Source organism: Otolemur garnettii, unplaced genomic scaffold, assembly GCF_000181295.1.
Source record: "Otolemur garnettii isolate 467f Iridium unplaced genomic scaffold, OtoGar3 scaffold00202, whole genome shotgun sequence".
Classification (NCBI taxonomy): domain Eukaryota; kingdom Metazoa; phylum Chordata; class Mammalia; order Primates; family Galagidae; genus Otolemur; species Otolemur garnettii.
Window position 1 is genome coordinate 400260 of NW_003852597.1, and position 12439 is coordinate 412698.

Consider the following 12439-nt stretch of genomic DNA (forward strand, 5'->3'; position numbering starts at 1 on the left):
CTTTCCTTAGCCTCCCAAGTAGCTGGGACCACAGGCACCTGCCACAACACCTGGCTATTTTTTTGGTTGCAGGTGTCATTGTTGTTTGGCAGGCCCTGGCTGGATTTGAACCCGCCAGCTCCAGTACATGTGGCTGGCACCCTAGGTGCTGAGCTATAGGTGCTGAGCCAATTTTTTTAGTTCTTTAAATTTGAATGCTGTTTTGAAAACTCTCAAAAATAAACATTTACTCATTCAATATTGTTGTTGATAAAGCTTTATATATCTATTTCTTCTGAAAAGCACTTTATTGTTTAGTCTCCCCCTCCCCCCATTGATGTAGGCTACTGAACCAAGCAGAGTAATTTCTGAAACCAGTTTACCCTATGTTGCCCTTTTTTCTGTTAGAATATTCAGTAACCCGGGTGGTAGGCATATGTCTCTCTTATCCATTTTGGCTGCATATATACCTTGTATATATGTATATTATTTCTGCAGAGAGCTGATTGATGATGGTGGTATTTTTTTCCAATCTGTGTTCAAATCTGTGAACTGAAAAGGAAGCATCCAGTCTGTAGTTCAGAATAGATTGGTTATCCATCAGCATATAAGATAACTTGTTCTATAAGTCTTATGTGCCACAAAGTTGTAAGGGGAGAAATGAAATTATTGTTTTTAAAGTAATTATGCTGTTGGATTTTTACATGAATTTTTCCAGACAGATTCTTCCCATTTTATCTTTTTTCTACATAAAATGTTTCTAATTTTTTTTTAAACCCTCAGTCTTTTAAAATATAGACCTAATTTCCTTATGGGGATTTAAGTACAAGAATACTGGCATACCAGGTAATGCAGGGTTATTGCTATAAGTGAATGCCTGGGCTTAGGAAACATTATTCTTCTTTAACCGTGGTTGCTGGCACAGATGGAGAGCAGAGACCACTGCCTGTTGAAGCTGCTACTGAGAAGGGCCATGGCTGTTCTTCAGTGGTTAATATAGGAAAAACCTCTTGATTTGTCAGAGAAGTCTGGGAGAAGAGCAGATGGCTGGCCACAACAAGGACCCTCCAGCTTATTCAGCTGCTCTGAGAAGCTTAGGGTCACCTCTTTAATAAAAACAAACTAAGTAGCTCTCAGGGTAATGGGGAATCATCATTTATAATCCTGAATAACAACATTACTACTCACTTTGCAACCTCTTACACCTTTACCCAGTGTGTGAACACCATCTGCTTCTTGTAGGCATGGCCCTGGCCAGTTGGGATTGCTACTGAATAAATGATACCTTTGGGAAATGTGTTCTTTGCAAATTACTTTCACATGAGACTGATATGTGAAGAAGTATAGTATGTCTATCTGCATAATTAAGAAACTGAGGCAAGAGGAATTTTAGGAGTACTGGAATTACAGCTCAAACATTCTCCTTCCTGATCTCTTTGTATCATGGTATTAGTCCACAGAGCCATACCAGTGCTCTTATTTTAGGCAGTAATTACCCAGTTTTTGAGGAAGACTTTCTGGAAAGGAAATTAATTACTTTATGGATGTTACCCTTACTGTTTTAAGCTTTCTCTGGACTTCTGTTTTACTAGATGATAGAAAGGAGAGAAAAAGTGGCTGCTTTATTTTCTGCTGTTATACTACTGTGGCCTTCCAACAGACAGGAATTAAGTGGAAAGATTTAATTTACATTATGCAGTTTCATCAAAATCAAATTTATTCAGGAGGAAGCATTCTCATTCAAAGGAGTAAGTTTATATATTTGCATATATTTTATTATATATGCATATATGTTATGTGTATATTTTAACTGACTATGAGAAAAATTATTCTTTTGTAAACCACAGCCGTGGCTCTTCTTTTCCCTTTCATTGGCTGAAATGACATTCATTTTCAGGCATTAACACCTGCCTAGGGGCATGTTGAATCAAAAGAGCAATGAGCAAAGTGGTTCTAATTGCCCAGCTTTACTAGAGGCTCTCTTGTACTTAGAAACATAAAAGACTTTGAATGGTGACTGAGGGCTATACTGAGAAGTGTTTTCCTTTAGAACTTTAAGCAGATGATTCACTCACTATGCTGTCGAGTCTTGTACAGATGAGTTTATGAGGACATCTTCATTCTGTGACATCACAGCACTTGTTAGTTTCAGATGCCTTAACCATTTGCCCAGAAAACCTGGCAAATGACAAGTCAGAGTTTACTAGTTATTAGTGCAGAACTCTGTCTTGGTGGAATTGCACTTACTAATTACCTTTATAAAGTAATTTAAACAGCAGAGTCATTAAATATATTGTCATGATTAAGAGTATAGGCTTTGGAGCCAGACTACCAGTGCTCAAATTTTACTTCTGTTTTATAGATTGTGTGATCTTAGATAATTTCTTTTATCTCTCTGATCCTCACTTTCCTTGTCTGGAAAAGGAGGATAACAACTGAACCTACTTTGTAGGGTTGTTGTGAGAATTTAATTAGTTAATATATGTAAGGCACTTAGAACAAAAATATTATCTAGCATGTAGTAAGTATCCAGTATTGTTAGCTAATAAAAGTACGAAAGGTATAAGCAGTGGTACCCAGAAATGAGACCGGAGGGGATTGGAGAAGTTTAGTCCAGGTTTATTGAAAAGGGAGGGTGACCTGTCTGGGCAGTGTAAAGGTGGCATCTGCACTCTGGGGCAGTTAGAGACCCTGTTTATATGGAGCTGTATGGGTGCGCACATTCCACAGCCTACCTTGAAAGTTAGGGTCTTTGGCACAAACATCTGTGGGCATCACATCTAGGGGTATCGGTGAGGGTAGCCAGATCCTTTGTGTCTTTGTCTTAGGAGGAAAGGAAGTGGAGGAGGAGGGGAAAGGGTTCATGTGTAGCTGCACTAGGCCCCCCAACACACTGCTCATATGCTACATTTTTAAAAATAAGTTATAAAAATTGGCAGAACATGACAGCTGTCCATTTGCAGTATAAACATGAGTTATGGGAAATAATCTTGGTACTTCAATATAATTAACATGTATACAAATTATTTGTGCACCATCCCAGTAAACTTGTTTAAATATTGGCTGATTTAATTGTAATCACAAAGTCAGGAATTTTATAAATGTAGTTAACCCTCTGGGAATGGTAAATATCATTATGTATATTAAAGACTCAGGCTAGTGTTCATTTATTCATTCATTCATCCATAAACAGTGAGTTATTATGTCCTTACACGTGTGCACATGTGTCCAAGATGAAAATATGGAGATGAAAAAGATACAACACTTTCAAGAAATTAATAATCTAAAGGAAAAGACAAACATGAAAACTATTAATTACATTGATGTCAAATGCTATAATAGAGATATGACTGATGAAAAATGAGAGTTCAGGAAGAAGCACTTAACTAGTTGTCCAAAGATGTCAAGGAAGACTTCCCAGAGTAGGGACTCCTTTGAGTCAAGAATTAGGATGAGGAGGTGAGAAGATCATATATGCCTGTTATAGGAGACTTCACATGCAAAGACATAAAGGCTAAGAAAATAGAGAAAACATAGCATAGTCAAGAATCTGCAAGAAATATGATGTGTTTAGTGTATTGAAAAGTGGTAGAAAGCAAGTCTGAAGAGACAGAAAGAAAGCACAGAAAGAAGTTCGAACTTTATCATATAATTATTGGGAAACCATTGAAGGATTTTAAGCAGTTCAGTTCAGTGCTTTTATAAATGTTTATCCTGTGGCAGACTTTATTAGGTAGCAGATATATAAGATGAATAGGTCACAGTTCTATAAGAATGAGAAAGGGAAACGTAAGTCCTATGATTTTTTGGTTATCAAATTGAATCTGCCCAGGAGATTACATCTTGATTATTCTCTGCCATTTGTCCCTGTTAGGATTCCACTTTGCTCTCAGTTTAGTAATTCAGTGGATTATCACAGTAGCTGGCTATGTATAACCAATTAAAATTGAGTTAGCATGATTTAAAAATGTCTTAATTTTTAAAAATTTTTAAAGAAGCAACTCCAGACATCATCTGATTTTCCTAATCTAAGAAAATGAGCTTGATGTTTTAGAAGTGTTATAAGGGAAAATAAAATGTGCTTGTTAGGAGCTTAGACTCCAAAGCCAGACTTTCTAGGTTTAAACCCTAAGTCTGCCTTAGTTTTTTTACCAAGAAAAAATAGGCATAATAATAGTACTGAGCACATAATCTTGTGGTGAGGATTAAATGATATATGTAAAAGAGCTTAAAAATGCCTAGTTCAGGAGTTGGGAGACCAGCCTGAGCAAGTGTAAGACCCTATCATTACTAGAAATAGAAAAACTAGGCCAGTTACAATAGCTTATGCCTGTAATCCTAGCACTCTGGGAGGCTTGGAGGTGGATGGATTGCTTGAGCTCAAGAGTTCAAGACCAGCCTAAGCAAGGGTGAGACCCCATCTCTACTAAAAATGAAAAAACTAGGCAAGAGGATTGTTTGAGCCCAAGTGTTTGAGGTTGCTGTGAGCTATGATGTCATGGCATTTTACCAAGGGCAACAAAGTAAGACTTTGTCTCAAAAATAAATAAATAAAAAACTAGTTGGATGGGCACCTATAGTCCCAGCTACTTCGGAAGGTGAGGCAGGAGGATTGCTCAAGCCCAAGAGGTTGAGGTTGCTGTGAGCTGTGACTCCAGGGCACTCCACCCAGGGCAAAAGAATAAGACTCTGTCTGAAAAAAAAAAAAGAAGAAAGAAAGAAATAAAAGAAAAAGAAACATTACAACAGATACTATAGGAACACAAAATGCCATCCAAGACTACTCTGAAAACTTCTACACGTGCACACACACATACACACCCACCCCTAGAAAATCTGGAGGAAATGGATAAAGTTTTAGAAACAACCTCTCAAGCTTAAATCAGGAAGAAACAGAAATCCTGAACAAACTAATAACAAGTAGAAAGACTAAAGCAATAATAACAAATCTCCTAATTAAAAAAATAGCCCAGCTTGGCGCCTGTGCACAGTGGTCACACTAGCCACATACATCAAAGGTGGTAGGTTCGAACCTAGCCTGGGCCAGCTAACAAACAATGACAACTGCAACAGAAAAATAGCCAGGTATTGTGGTGGGTGCCCGTAGTCCCAGCTATTTAGGAGGCTGAGGCAAGAGAGTTGCCTAAGCCCAGGAGTTGGAGGTTGCTATGAGCTGTGATGTCACAGCACTCTAACCAGGGTGACAGCACTCAGCCTGAGCCAGAGCGAGACCCCCATCTCTAAAACTAGTTGGGCATTGTGGTGGGTGCCTGTAGTCCCAGCTACTTGGGAAGCTGAGGCAAGAGAATCACTTAAGCCCAAGAGTTGGAGGTTGTACTGTGATGCCACGGTACTCTACCGAGGGTAACATAGTGAAACTCTGTCTCAAAAAAAAAAGAGCCCAGGATCCAGTGGATTCCCAACTGAATTTCATCAGACCTACAGAGAAAAACTGGCACCTATCCTATAGAAACTGTTCTATAACATTGAAAAGGAGGGAATATATCCTAACTTATCCTACTCTAAAAAATTAGAGACCAATATCTCTCATGAACATAGATGCAAAAATCCTTAACAAAATATTAGCAAACAGAGTCCAATAGCACATCAAAATTATAATTCACCATAATCAAGTGAGTTTTATCCTAGGGATAGAAGGATGGTTTAATATATGCAAATCAGTAAATGAGATTCATCACATAAACAAAATTAAAAACAAAAACTATATGATTATCTCAATAGTTGTAGAAAAAGCATTTAACAAAATCTGGTACCCTTTTCCTGATAAAACCCTCAAAAAACTAGGCATAGGATAAACATACCTTAAAATAATAAATGCTATATATGACAGACCCATAGCCAACATACTGTTGACCTTAGTAGAGTGCCGTAGCATCATAGCTCAATAGCAACCTCAAACTGTTGTGCTCAAGCAATCCTCTTGCCTCAGCCTGCTGTGTAGCTGGGAATATAGGCACCCTACACAATGCCCAGCTATTTTTAGAGATGGAATCTTTTTCTTGCTCAGGCTGGTCTCTAGCTCCTAAGCTCAAACAATCTATCCACCTCAGTCTCCCAGAGTGTTGGAATTATAAGCATGAACCACTGTGTCCAGCCAAGAATGGCCATTGTTAATAAGGCAAAAAACAGTAAATGTTGATGTGAATGGGTGAGCAAACTATTTACCCCCATAATATCCTGAAATTTAAAAAAAATAGACCAGATCTTCACAAACATACACATAGAAGGAATAAGTTCCAGGCAGTAGTACAGTACAGGAACTATAGTTAACAGCAATATATTGTATAATTTCAAAATAGCTAGGTTTACAATATTTCCAGCACAAAGAAATAGGTGGTGGATATTCTAAATACCCTAATTTGATCATTATACATTGTATGCATATGTCAAAATATCACGTGTACCCTATAAATGTGTGTAAATATTATGTGTTAACAAAACATACAAGCCTATCATTCTTGGGCATTTGAATATTTGATAAGTAAGATGATTTCACAAGATATGTGTTTTCTTTTTGTATTTCAGGAAAATATATATGAAGGATTATCACAAAGATGATACTTGGGAAAAATTAGTCTATAAAGTAGTTGTTTTTTCCATAAGTTCAAATCAATTTTTGTAGTGGCCGTTTCGGTACCTTTTTTGTTAAGAGTTTACTATGTTCCCGGTCACTGAGCTAGCCACTTTATATGTTTTTCCCCCTTATTTTAAAGATAAGGATATTAAGAATCAAAACTATAAATAAAAAATAAAGCTACCCCTAATGAAATAGTAGGTCAAGGCAGTGATCATCAGTGACTGTTAAAGCCTTTAGGTGACTACCTGACAAGGAACTTTATAATATATGAATCAGGCCAACAATACTAGAACCCACTGCTTAGTACTAAAGGAAAGATAATCAGGCATTATGTGTTTTCCAAAAGTATATAACACAACCTATAAAGCAATTTCAACAAAAAAATCTGAATCTGATAAGTCTCTAGAGCTCACTATTAAATATTTTTCAATAAATAATTGGGGTGCTGCTTGGCACCTGTAGCACAGTGGTTAGGGCACCAGCCACATATACCTAGGCAGACAGGTTCAAACTTGGCCTGGGCCAGCTAAACAACAATGACATCTGCAATAAAAAAAATACCAGGCATTGTGGCGGGCACCGTAGTCCCAGCTACTTGGGAGGCTGAGGCAGGAGAATCACTTAAGCCCAAGAGTTTGAGGTTACTGTGAGCTGTGAAGCCACGGCACTCTATCAAGGGCAACAAAGTGAGACTCTACCTCAAAAAAAAAAAAAATTGGAGTGCTCAGAAAGAAGAGAACTTGTAGTTTTAAGAGATTAAACCACCAAAGTAAATGTCTGGATCTTGTTTGCATCCCAATTTAAACAACGCCTGTTTTGTTTTTAGAAAGTATTAATTATGAACATCTGAACACTGGATAGTTGATTTTAAGGAATTATTTTTAAGTTCTTTTAGAGTCATACAGAGGTATTGACCAATGAAATGGTATTTCTAGGATTTGCTTCAATATAATCCATGGAGCCTGTGGAGAAGGAGTTGGTGAAGGGTAAAGATTACATAAATTTATCTTTGTGCCACTAATTGTTGATGCTGAGTAATGGATGCATGGTGACTTGTGATACTGCTCTCTATATATTTTTTTGTCTAAAAACATCTAAATAAAAAGTAAAATGTCAGAGCAGACAGTGGGTACTCTATAATTATACTACATGCTGGATTCAGTAAAGATTTTTGAAAACCAGGCTCCTATATGTTTCCATAAATCAGTAGATTATTGATGGACTTGTTTATGGCAGTAGGTTTGCAGCAGTGGGAAAGAAACAACTACATTCAACCTGTTCTATGTAGCTTTAGTCTCAGGAGCAATTAAACTTTTTGAAAAATGTCACTAGGTTACAGTAAGGCAAGGAATACAAATATTTGAAACGGCTTTTCCAATTACATTCTAAGAGATAGGAACAACAAAAGGATCTTCCAGCAAGGACACTTACACAGAGCCACTCAGTACCTTCTCCTTCACATGGGCCCAAGCCTGGAGCATGAGCTATATCAGAGTTAATATAACTGTGGAACCCAGACATTTAGCTAACTGAGATGAACATGTTCCCAAGAGAATCATGAGCCTTAGCCAAAGCCTCGAGGGAGCCATGTATAAGTTTCTCAGTTGCTTGAACATTGACCTATTGTCAAGACAGCTGGAATCTGAACTGTTACTTAACATTTTGGCTCTAATTCTAGATTAACCTAGAAGGTTCAAACCATTAGAAATGCTCCCAAAACTGAAATTTTAGGATTATAATACACTGGAAAAATTTTTTTCTTTTTACTTTCTCTAGCTCTCTCTCTTTTTTTTCTTTTTTTTTTTTTTTGAGATGGGGAAATCTCACTCTAGAGCACAGTGACATGACCATAGCTTACTAAACTAAACTTACTTAAACTCCTAGCCTTAAGTAGTCCTCCTGCCCCAGCCTCCCATGCCCACCCTGAAAGTTATGTGTATTTTCTACTAATATTTCTAGTTGTGTTGGTTTATGGTTTATAATTCAATTAGTTAAATGTGGTATTGAGCAAGTTATTTAACTTCTGTGTGCTTTATTTCTTCATATAGAAAGTAGGAATAATAATACCATGGTAATCATTGTTTTCCAGAGAAACAGAACTGGTAGGAGTTATATAAATAGATCGGATTTATTTCAAGGAACTGGGCCTATGCAGTTACAGGAACAGACAAGTTTAAAACCTGTAGGGCAGGCTGGAAACTCTTGGGTAGGATCTGATGCTGCAGTCTTTAGGCAGAATCTCTTCTTTCTCAGAGAAACCTCAATTTTGCCTAAAAGGCATTTCAGGCGAGTGCAGTGGTTCACACCTGTAATCCTGGCACACTGGGAAGCTGAGGTGAGAGGATCAACTGAGCAAGAGCAAGACACTGTCTCTACGAAAAATAGAAAAATTAGCTGGGTATTGTTGTGGGCAAGTAGTCCCAGCTACTCAGGAGGCTGAGACAGTAGGATCACTTGGACCCAGGAGTTTGAGGTTACTATGAACTATGCTTATGCTCTGGCACTCTAACCTGGGCAACACAGTGAAACTCTGTCTCAACAAAAACAGAAAAAAAAAAAAAAAGCATTTCAATTGATTGGATGAGACCCTCTCACATTATTGAAGATAATCTCTTTTAAAATCACTCACATTATTGAAGATAATCTCTTTTAAAGTGAACCAATTATAGTTTTTAAGTACATCTATGAAATACCTGCACAACACCACCTGGATTAGGAAAACTGGGTACTGTAGCCTAGTCAAATTAACACATAAAATTAACCATCATAACTACTATTAAATTCATAAAATTATGATAATTAAATAAGTTAGTGCATATAACAGAGCCTAACACATAGGAGGCATTCATAAATTCTCAATAAAAGAGCTTTAGTTATATGTTATGTTACATGATATCATATATAACATCAAATGCTGCTTTGTCAGCATTTAGTAAGTACTGGTAATACTCAAAGTTCTATATCTAACATTGTGGGAGATTCAGTTGATAGTCACTATAGAATCATATTGTTTCTTCATAGGAGTGAATATGGTAATATGCAAAGTTCTGTATTCAACACTGTGGGAGATTCAGTTAATAGTCACTATAGAATCATATTATTTCTGCATGGAGGTGATCTAGGCCAGCCTCGCCTCTTAGAAAGTGTAAGCTGAGGTCCAGTTTTTTGGCTTTGTGTGTGTGTATGCTATAACCAAAGTGTTGGTTTTTTTTTTTTTTTAATTTTATAGTGATGAGGCTCAGTGCCTGTGGCTCAAGTGGCTAAGGCACCAGCCACATACACCTAAGGTGGCAGGTTTGAATCCAGTCCCAGCCCACCAAACAACAATGATGGCTGCAACCAAAAAATAGCTGGGCGTTGTGGCAGGCGCCTGTGGTCCCAGCTACTTAGGAGGCGGAGGCAGGAGACTCGCTTGAGCCCAGGAGTTGGAGGTTGCTGTGAGCTGTGATGCCACGGCACTCCACCCAGAGGTCGACAGCTTGAGGCTCTGTCTCAAAAAAAAAAAAAAAAGAAAAGAAAAGAAATTTTATAGTGATGAACAATACATAGAGAAAGCCTTGCCCTATTGCAGGCCAAGTCTGCCTAAAACACTGAACTGGTAAGATAGAATGTTTCTGCTCACCTTTTAGACTTAAGGGTTTGATGCCTACACTTTTCCACATTGACATCACTCTTACTTGAAATTTTCATGTATCCCTTTTGTGGACTTAACGATGTGCTAAATGCTCCCGAGTAGTCTGGGACTCATTAAGAATACATCTGATTTTCAGCCACCATGAAACTTAGCTGTTAGAGAAGTTGTCTCTTATTCCCTTCACGTTAACAAAAACTGCATTAGAATATTAATAACTTGTGCTGACATGAACCCATGTATATGGTGAACCAAGTTATTAAGTGCAAGGCTACATTTGTCTGGGAGAGTGGAAAACCTCTTTCCATAGAGGAAGTAGAAGTGGTACTCTCAAAGGCTTGTGATGTTCCATGGTTGCCACTGCAGTTTGTTAGATCTGTAAACTGAGTGGAGCTTATCCTCAAAGGTGTTTCCCAGTGATCTTGGGACATAAAGGTGCTGGAGTAGCAGAAAGTGTTGGCACTTTATTTATTGAGGAGCAAAATGGTGACCAAGTAACAGCTTCCTTGCAACTGGGCACGGTGAGACTGGGGACAGAGGACTACAGGCATCTCTGGCTGCTGGGATCTACCCAGAAACATCCCTTTGGGGCACAGGGAGTCAGCAACAGACTTCTGGACCCCATGAGGAAGACAGAAGCAGTGAAGAACTGACAAGTGGGTGCGTGTGCTCCTTCTGTCTAATCCCGCTGGCAGCTGTAAGTATAGCAGCAGTGAGATTGCAAACTGGAAAGGCTTTACCTGTGAGCTGTTTTAGGTTTTTTTTAGACTTGGCACTCAGTTGAATTATCTTGGGAGAACTTGGGCAAGAGTGTGGAGGACTTTAAGCATTGTCTAGGGCCCCACACTAAGCCGCTGAGCTGGACGGGGCTAATAGTGTTCAGCTATGGGCTGCACGGAACCACTGTGGGAGAACTGCCCTGGCAAGCTCCGCCCTCAGGGTCGCAGAGCAAGGATCTGGCGAGAGATCTCAGTAATCTAGTGACTGAGCAGCCTAAAGGCGGGGACTGAGACACCTTATAGCCCTGGCCCTCAGGGCATAGAGTGAGACTGGTTTTGGCACACTGGGTAAGTGAACAGCCACTTCAGGAGTGATCCCAGTGACAAGTGCTTTCCTGAGAAAACTTTTGCTTAGCCAAGGTTAGCAATTTAAAGTGCCTTTTACGTGGGCTGAGGAGAGATTTATGCTCTCCACTCTGTGGGGTTTGAGAAAGCAGCAGAGGCCTCCAGTCTCCATCACATATAGCCATTTCAGCATTGTAATTAACATCTTGTACCCCAGAAGATCACCCGTTGCCCAGACAATATTCAGCAAGATATATATATATACTGCTTTCTTTTTGGTTTTTGTTTTGTTTTGTTGTTTTTTTAAATTTCAACATTTCCCCTCTAGATTTTCCCCTTTTTTTCTTTCTTTTCTTTCTTCATTTTTCTTGTTTAAATATAATTTTCCATTGTTGCCTTCTTTAACAATTAGAACTTCATTTTTGCTCGTGTTTTTACTCCTATTATTTGGTTTTTCCCCCAATTTTATCCCATAAAGTTTCTGTTTGCTTGTTTTGGTTTGATTTATAGCATTTTTATCTTTCCTCTCTACTTGGTGGAGGTGGGGTACTGTGTCTGAACAGGCTAGGAAAGAGCTGCTGACGTCAAGGGAACCACTCAACCTGGCACCCCCAGAAGTTGGGGGTTTTTAACGTTGGGTGTACTGTACACCTACATTGCTCCTGTCACCCTCTTTCTGTGCCTCTCTTCTTTTTGTCAATATTCCCTTTTACTCACCCCCTCTCCTTTCTCTCTCTTTTTTCCCCCTTGTTGCTCTTCTATCTTCTCATCCTTCTGATCTGATACTAACAGGACTCATGAAAACCCTAGTACAGAGAGGCACGGTAACTTAAAGAGCAAGAGGAAGTGCAAGGAAAATTAGGGCAAGGAAACAGATAAAAGAAAACACTGATGAAGAAGAATCAGCAGAAAAATCCTGGCAACATGAAAAACTTGTCCAGAAAAGAAAAAAAAAAAAAAGAAAGAAAGAAAATAGTGACTAATTCTCACATAAATTTGATTTGATTTTAAATAAAGTAGATCATTTAACCATTAATTTTTACTTCAACTTGTTAATATATTGTTTAGGATACAGGATACTACATCCTCATTTAAAAGTGAACTATGGGCTCGGCGCCTATAGCTCAACCGGCTAAGGCGCCAGCCACGTACACCTAAGGTGGCGGG

General features: G+C 38.5%; 1 protein-coding gene and 1 pseudogene across 1 annotated transcript in view; both read left to right on the top strand.

Moving 5' to 3' along the window:
* Window positions 1–12439, top strand: part of ZSWIM5 (zinc finger SWIM-type containing 5) — a 184305-nt gene that overhangs the window by 91799 nt on the left and 80067 nt on the right. The window lies entirely within an intron of this gene.
* LOC105888137 overlaps window positions 10452–12439 on the top strand; it is a 10083-nt pseudogene continuing 8095 nt past the window's right edge.